Source organism: Heterocephalus glaber, unplaced genomic scaffold, assembly GCF_053883595.1.
Source record: "Heterocephalus glaber isolate CG9 unplaced genomic scaffold, H.glaber_assembly_v1.0 deba00001461, whole genome shotgun sequence".
Taxonomy (NCBI): domain Eukaryota; kingdom Metazoa; phylum Chordata; class Mammalia; order Rodentia; family Bathyergidae; genus Heterocephalus; species Heterocephalus glaber.
This window is the reverse complement of record NW_028258308.1, coordinates 17,941,071-17,949,135: the sequence shown is the minus strand read 5'-3', so window position 1 is coordinate 17,949,135 and position 8,065 is coordinate 17,941,071. Positions and strand designations below refer to the sequence as shown.

At 37.8% G+C, this 8,065-nt stretch overlaps 1 non-coding gene across 1 annotated transcript; it reads right to left on the bottom strand.

Moving 5' to 3' along the window:
• Nucleotides 1–3,208: 3,208 nt before the first annotated feature.
• On the bottom strand, nucleotides 3,209–3,315 carry LOC147826742 (U6 spliceosomal RNA). The gene has a single exon (XR_015438750.1). It is a non-coding gene; the product is annotated as a U6 spliceosomal RNA (small nuclear RNA).
• Nucleotides 3,316–8,065: the final 4,750 nt, after the last annotated feature.

Below are 8,065 nucleotides of genomic sequence, written 5' to 3'. Positions count from 1 at the left end.
AATTCAAAGTTTTTAGGGGAGGAATCACTGTTGTCTTTGCACAAGAGACCAAAATATGAAATTTCCTTGCACCTTGAATTTTACTTTTTGTGTGTGTGTGCTAGGGGTTGAACCCACAGTCTTTCCACTGAGCTACAACCCAGCCCTTTAATTTTTTTTTTTTAACCTTTCAGAAGGGTCTTACTAAGTTATTAAATTGCCCAGGCTGGTCTAAAATTTGAGATCCTCCTGCCTCAGCCACCCAGAGTGCTGAGATAATAGGCATGTGCCACCACCACACCCAGCCAACAGATACTCTTCTTTGTGGGTGTATAATGTCTCACAGAATTGATCAACCACAGTTTATTCAGTCATTCACTACTGACAAATATTCAAGTTCTTTTAAGTAATTTTGCCACTACAAATGTCTATAGCAAACGAATGTTTGACTGAAATGGTGTATTATTAATTTTAGAATGTCATTTAATATACAGAAAAAATATAAAAATAGAGATACACTATAAAGTCAAGAAAGAGGTGTTAAATGAACAGACAGATGAATACATGAAAGTGTTACCTGGGACTAGGTTCCAAACCTTTTTTATCTTGCAGAACCAATCTTTTCATTGCAGGCTTGTCTCCCAGGGTACTCTGCAAGCACCCTGAGATGAGGAAGCAAGTCTCTTTTCTCCTCGCTTCCTCCAAAATGCTGAGCACAGCCCTGCTCTTTGGGACAGTCCCAGACCCACACATTCAGTGTGCTCTCACAGATTCTTCTCAAAATAGCTGCTTAAGTGCAAATGACATTTCTCCATATATACAATGTAATCAATTTGTGTAGTCTCAAGCCAGCCCACAACCTATTTTTAACCCAGAATGAAGGTAAACTACATACTTATAATATTGGTGTTTCTTATTTCTGTGAGAAAAAAAATGTTCTGAATTCCAAAATGAGGATCTGTGTTGTGTGTGTGCACATGCATGTGTGTCTGTGTGTCAGAGAGAGAGAGAGAGAGAGGGAGGGAGAGAGAGAGAGAGAGAGATCATTTCCCTCATTGCCCAAATGAGATGTTCTTCTCTTTCCTCTTCTGCTAATCTGGTTATATACGGAAGTCAAGCAAGCAAAATAGACAATATGATGAGTAAATATGAAAGTACCAAAAAGAAAGCCAAAAGAACTAACTCAAACAAAAACTTCATTTTTTCTTAGAGTCCTCATTCATGTTTGAGATTTAAGAATTTGAATTTATTGCTAAGAATACAGTAAGTAGAATATGCATGTAAGCTAAATGAAATGTATAAAGATTTAAAAATTCACATTTCTTTGAATTCTTAACCTTTTTCAAATATCATATTTAAAACATAATTTTTAAGTTTAAAAATTATTTTTATATTTCAGGAGCACTGAATTCCAAAGTTTGTTCATATTCATTATATGTTCCTCTGAAGAGACAATATTTTTTGAACTGCTAAAACAAAAACAAATCCTTTTGTAAATACTTTGAGAACATAGCATTTATAGGAGATCTTCTATGTCACTTGAAGGTAAATAAATTTAAAAATTCTCAACAGATTATACTTTAAAATATCTTGGATATAAACTCCAGTGCTTTCTTTTTCGAAGCACTGTGGAAATAAACAGCTGAAAGTTACAAGTAACTTATATAAAAAAACATCAGCATCAGAGAGTACATTTCTAAAATTACCTATAAAATTTATCTAAAATTTTATGACAAAAATAAAATCCATTCTCAAAAATGGTAATTTCTCAATAGACAAAAACAAAAGCTACTCATAGTCTCACCAAAGGCAATCACTGTTAATATTCTGATGTACTTCTCTTTAATTTTATATATGATTATCTTTGTGGACTTACAAAACACCAAAACTTAATTTTCTTTTACCCTCAATGTATAGCATAAATATTTCCTATCATATTTAAGTTCATAATAAACAAAAATATCCACAAACAACAAAAGTATATATGTGACCAGTTAAAAAGAAGCAGTGAGAGAGGCCAGGGATTTAGCTCAGTGGTTTCACCGCCTGCTGCACAAGCGCAAGGACTGGAGTTCGATTCCCGGTACCAAGAGAAAAAGAAGCATTGTGAGAGATAAAAGGGTTAGATGATGTTCTTCCAATTTCTCAATCAGAAAAAAAAGGTTTGTCATTAAGTGTCATAAAAGCACGACATCAACCGCATATGTTGTGAAACACATGGCCATAATTCTGGTGGTTCTATACTGTTAGAAAGGCGAAGAAGTTTGTTTTTTTTTAAATCAAGATAGGAGGTGAAACAAAGAAAAGTGGAGACAACTTGAGCACAACTCCATTGATGATGTACCCGTGAAGTTGGTGTTCCGACATGGCTGGCCCTGCCTGCCTCACCCGTTGTGAGCTTGCTCAACTGAGTCTTAACACAGCCTATGTTGCTGGGCCTACCCACTTCCTTCCTTCAATCATATGGTGTATCAAAGCATGGCTGGTTGTGTTCTCCTTATTTATCTCTAATGACCTGAAATTGAAATAAGACTAACAATATTTATAGCTTTGATTTTTTTTTAAAGCAACAGAATCTTTTTCTCAAATGACATTCCATTTCAATATGGAAAACAGAAAACACTGGACCTTTTTTTGGTTTGAAAGGAGTGCAGCCTGAACCGAGGACCCAGTTTAAAGTTAAAAAAAAAAAATGTGATGAGTTGTTAAAACTAATATTACTTTCAGATTACAAAGCATTCAGAACAAGCTACGAAGTTTTATTTATGCTGATTTGCATAAAAATCAGTTTGGCAGAATCTATCATGTGAGGAATTTTTGATTGAAAAAATCAAAAAGGTGAGGGCTGGCTATGTAGCTCAGCACTAGAGCACTTGCCTAGCATGTGGAAGGCCCTGGGTTCAACCCCCAACATGGAAAAATAAAATGCATTTGAAAAGATTACAGCTTTGGAATGAATGTTGATTTTGAGGTGCTACAATTGGTGATGCATCACTCCTCGCTCCAAACTGTTTGAGGAAAATAGTGTGTGCCTGGAACCAGTAGTTGAATATATCCTTTTTTAACAACCGATAATCAATTTATTGAAAAACTTACCTTTGGCATCTGCAATAGTGACTTCTACCTTCATTCCTAGCTCAGTACTGATGGAAGTAATATGCTTAATAATCTCATCATGCAAGTCAGTGAACTGCTTGTGGATTCTCATTTGGGAAGGATCCCAGGTCTTAAAAATATGGACAGCTTCATGAATTTGTGTGTTATCTTTGCACAGAGGCCATGATAATCTTCTCTGTATTATTCTAATTTCAGCATATGTGCTGCCAAAGTGAACACTCTATCTTCTTTTTTAATGGAAAGGTGGTTTTTATTCAGAAGGGGGAGCCATTAATTAAATTAATATCATTTATTTGTGGGGATGAAAATCAGACCAAAAGTTAAAGGTGCACAAACATTTTTACTTAGGAATGAAAAAAATAGAATGCAAAGACTACATATAAATAACACTGTAGTCTCAGCAAATTCAACTGTAATGGGACTGTAGCCGTCTCATTAAAAGACAGTTGCAAATTCCTCTAAGAAATCTTCTCTTTAGAATCCTTCAGAATCCTCCCACTGCTTGTAGAATAAAACCCTAACCCCTGATCTAGGTTCTGCCTACTTGCCCACCACATTCCAGTCCTTCTCACCCTCACACTCAACTCCAGAGTCATGTTCCCTCTCTGTCAGTTCTCTGACAGGGAGGCCATGCCAGACCCTTTTGCCTCTCAGGACATCTGGCCCCAGTTTGCTCTGCTTGGGCACTTACTGCAAAACTGGGCCCTGTTATGGGCTAAATTGTATTCCTCTGCACAAATTCATCAAATCTTAACCTCCAGTACTTCAGAATGTGAGCTTATATGAAAAAAAGGTCATTATAGATGCAATTGGTTAAGATGACAACATGCTGGAGCAGGGTGGGCTCCTAAGCCAAGGTAACCAATGCTGCTAGAGTCCTTAAAAAGGGGAGGAAATTTGGTTACACACACATACAGGACATCACCCTGTAAACATCAAGGCAAGAGATCGAATTATGTGTTTATAAGCCAAGAGAATTCCCAAGATTTCTGGCAAACCATCACAAGACAGAAGGCATGAAACACATGCTCCCCTACTACAGCCTTCAGGAGGAGCCCAGTCTGTGGATACCTTGATCTCTGACTTCAAGATTCCATAGCTCAGACTATAAATTCCTGTCATTTAAGCAACTAAGTCTGTGGTACTTTGTTACCGTAGACTAAGAAACTGACACAGAAGCTTCTCATCTGAACAGGACAAAATGAATATTTATTACTGTGGATTGGGAAATTTGTTGCTCAGTTTAAACTCATGATCTTCAAAGAATAATTGCAACAAAATGAAACTTCATTTTAGAACTTCCAGTAAAATGGAAGGAATCATTGTATGATGTAATAGTCAAACACCCTCAATAATTTGTCCACCTTGGTGCTAGTGTTCCTTGAACTTTAACTAAAAGCTTTTTCAACTTTGTCACAGTTCTACTGGCTCACCTAGAATTTAACTTGGCTCCCTTTTGATTTGATTTGGACTTCACAATAATGTCCTTCGCAATGCAGGACTCTTATCCGTGGCTTTGTATTGGTTGACTGCTCTGGCAAGTGTGGAATGCACATTTTCCATGATTTCAGCCCCCTTAAAGAGGGGAGACCCAGGGGCCAGGGCAGAAGAGGTACCAGTGATGCTGTGGAGAAAACTGACTAATACCTGACAGACTGAGGGTCTCCAGATTTAATCACAGCTATAAACACTTTCACTGTAGTACGCCATCATACTACACATTCTTAACTTTAGTGTACAGTTCTAAAGTCTGTGATGATAAGTAGCTAATGTCCATGCCATTACTGGGCTGCTACAATGGAAATCAACATCTCAATAAATTAGACTGCAAGAACTTCTTGGAGGGCAGTGATTTTCATTCATTTTGTTCACTTCTGTATATCCAGACTGAGAAGGCTTCCTGGATTCTCAGCAAATGTTTGCTACTTTAATAAGTATTTATTAATGCATTTATTAGAAAAATAAAAGCCAATTGTAAGGGTCCACCTTGGGTGCATCTTTAAATTTTTTTCTCAGTTAAGGTCCACTCGTGGAGAAATCTATCACTGTCCTGTTGAAATAATCATTACTTTCACTCATCATTCCTGAAAAGAAATTAGTCCTAAAGCTTCAAGTAGATATCAAGATGTTCCATTTGTAGGTGAAGTGTATCATTCTATACCTGTGAGTGTTCTGGTTTCCTTATACAAGACTGCTCAAATAAGTTTTATATTAGACTAAAGTATTTGATCAGACATCTTTGAATGGCAAATGGTACCTTTTCCGTAGGCTTCCAAAAAGGTTATATTTTGCTCTATTGATCCATTTTCCACAGAGATTTGTGACTGTGTACATCTCATCAAAGAGCTAAGCAGTACTTCCTGACTGTGTATATTAATACCATGTGGATATTTGGGGTCATATTTCATCTTTGATCTTCAGTGATATGTCATCAGAGGCATAAGAAAAAGAAGGAAATCCATTCATTTTATGAGTTTAGGGGGACTGAAAAATTGGAAGCAATACCTTTACCTCAGGGAACTCCAGGGAGGGGCTCAGGAAAGGGGGGAGTCCATGATACCTCTCAGTTTTCCTCTCAGTCTAATCAATCCCTGGCTAATCAATGGAGTGATAAATATTAGTTGTGGGGAAAGATGTTATGAGTTTAGTTTTATGTTATGAGTTTAGGCATGCATAATTTTTTGCATCTGAGGAATATCTAGAAAGTAATGTGTCAGAACTCAGAAGTCACAGATCATCAAATATCCATGTTCCTCCACTTATTACATCTTGATAAGTCCATAGTAAATTGAGAATATTGGATGACAAAAATGCATTTGATGAACCTACAGAATATCATAGCTTAGCAACAGGTACCCTGGCCGTTTCCCCTTGTGATCATGTGTGTGGCTATGAGCTCTGCCTCAGTATTGGTGGCCAGCATCATGACATCACTGAATATCCTACTGTGTACTGCTGGGAAAAGATCAGTGTTCACAATTTTAAGTATGGTTTGTACTGAATGCATATTGCTTTTGTACCATCGTATGGTTGGAAGATTCTAAATAGAATGATCCTAAGTTGGGGGCCATCTGTAATGATATTTGAAGCTTTGGGTGTGGATGAGAGCATCCAAAAAGAAAATATGTAGAATGAGAAAATAAGAGGGTTGAGGAGAGAATGCTTGGCAACACCATAATTTAGGGGGCTGGCAGCAGAAGAGAAGCCAGCCAAGAAACAGAATAGGACAGAAGGATGTCACATAAGCACTGCAGGGAATGAGAAGCACAATCAGCATTATTAAATGATGCTGAGTGACAGACTGAGTATATGACAATTGGAAATGGCCCTTTAGAAAAATGACTAGTAGGAAATACATACCATAATTAAGAGGTGAGATTCCAGGTGTCTTAGTCTCATCTTTCAGCTTTCCTATATTTTTTGACTGCTGCAAAATAAGTAATCAGTTACATTTATCTTAAAGTTATTAAAATATAAAACAAATGCTCTGATAATGTCTAAAATATTTTAGAAGAACCTGATGAAAAGTGCAAGTAATCATTAATTCACAAGTACTGAGTGCCCATGCTAAGGATACAACAAGGAATAAAGGGAACAGCTCTGGCTGCACTGTTTTGCAAAAAGGAAAGCAGCCAGTTTGGCAAGGGAGAGATGCAGGCCTTGTGGGGTGCAGTGGCAGGGGATAAAGCTGCAAAACAGCCTGCTGAGACATTACAGTGGACTTTATGTATTTTTGTCAAGTAATATGGCCTTCATTCTGAAAGCTACAGAGAGATTTCTGAAGGGCAAAGAAAAGTCCTTAACTGGGCTTTACCTGATACTCATTTTCTACTTGGATAGTAGTGTAGCCACTGGCCTGGAGGAGTCCAAGGTAGGAGATAGGTAAGAGGCAGGTTTCCAGGAATTGCAATACCTGAATGACAGCAGTGACCTAGGGATGGGCCGGGGCCGGAGATATTTGTTCGTTGCATGAACAAGTCAATAGGATGTGACTGAATGTATACTGTTGGAAAGAAAACACCAAAAATGACTGGAAGAAAAAGCGTGTGAAAAAATTCTTGTTTGTTAAAGACCATAATTAAGACAGCACCTTTTCCTGAAACAAGGAAAAGCAATTGTGCTTACAACAGGCAGGTCTACCTTCTCACAGGGCTGTAAAGAAAGAACAGGAACTGGGACATCAAGCCTCACAATCACAGCAGTCTGAAGGCTTTCTGCACCCAGCACAAGTTTCCAGGAATAACCTTATGTGTGGCAATAGGTAATTAGGACGCAGGGTGGAGGTTTGTGGGCAAGGCCATCTGCCTGCCTTGAAAGCACACCACTGAGGCAGCTGCCTGTCACAGACACAGGAAGGCGTCAGCTGTCCAACTATGTCTCACTGTTTCTTTCCTGGGACCTGTGTGTGTAGGCTGCTTAATAAGGTCAGTCCCATGCATGCAAGGAACAACAAGTTCAAAATCACACTCTGCATTTTTCCTTCTATCTGCTTGGAATAGAAAAAAAAATGACTAATGACTACTGAGTTTTTAACTTGGGTCCCTGGGTGGTTGAAACTATGCTACAGTTTACATGTAGTTATGGTTATTGATTTATGAAATACAAGAGCAGTGTTACATAGCGTTTTTATAGAATAAATAATGAATCTGAGATCAGAGCCACAAGATATAGTCCCAAACATTCAGCTCTTTCCTTGCCATGCATGCATATTTGAATACCTTCCTTTTTTCAGGGAGTAGAATTCAGTGCTTTTGTGACAAAGAGATGTAGTGGAAGTTATTTCCTAGGATGTTTTTACATATTGATAGTTGCGGTGTCCTAAGAAGGGACTTTTTCTGGTAGATAGATTGGTGGGAGGTTAATAAAACTGTAAGTGGGGTCAGAAACAGATATAGCTAAAGTAAAATCCATACTTTTAAGGTAAGTGACCAAAAAGGGATAGATCCCAAATGAGTGGTACTAGTTTGAG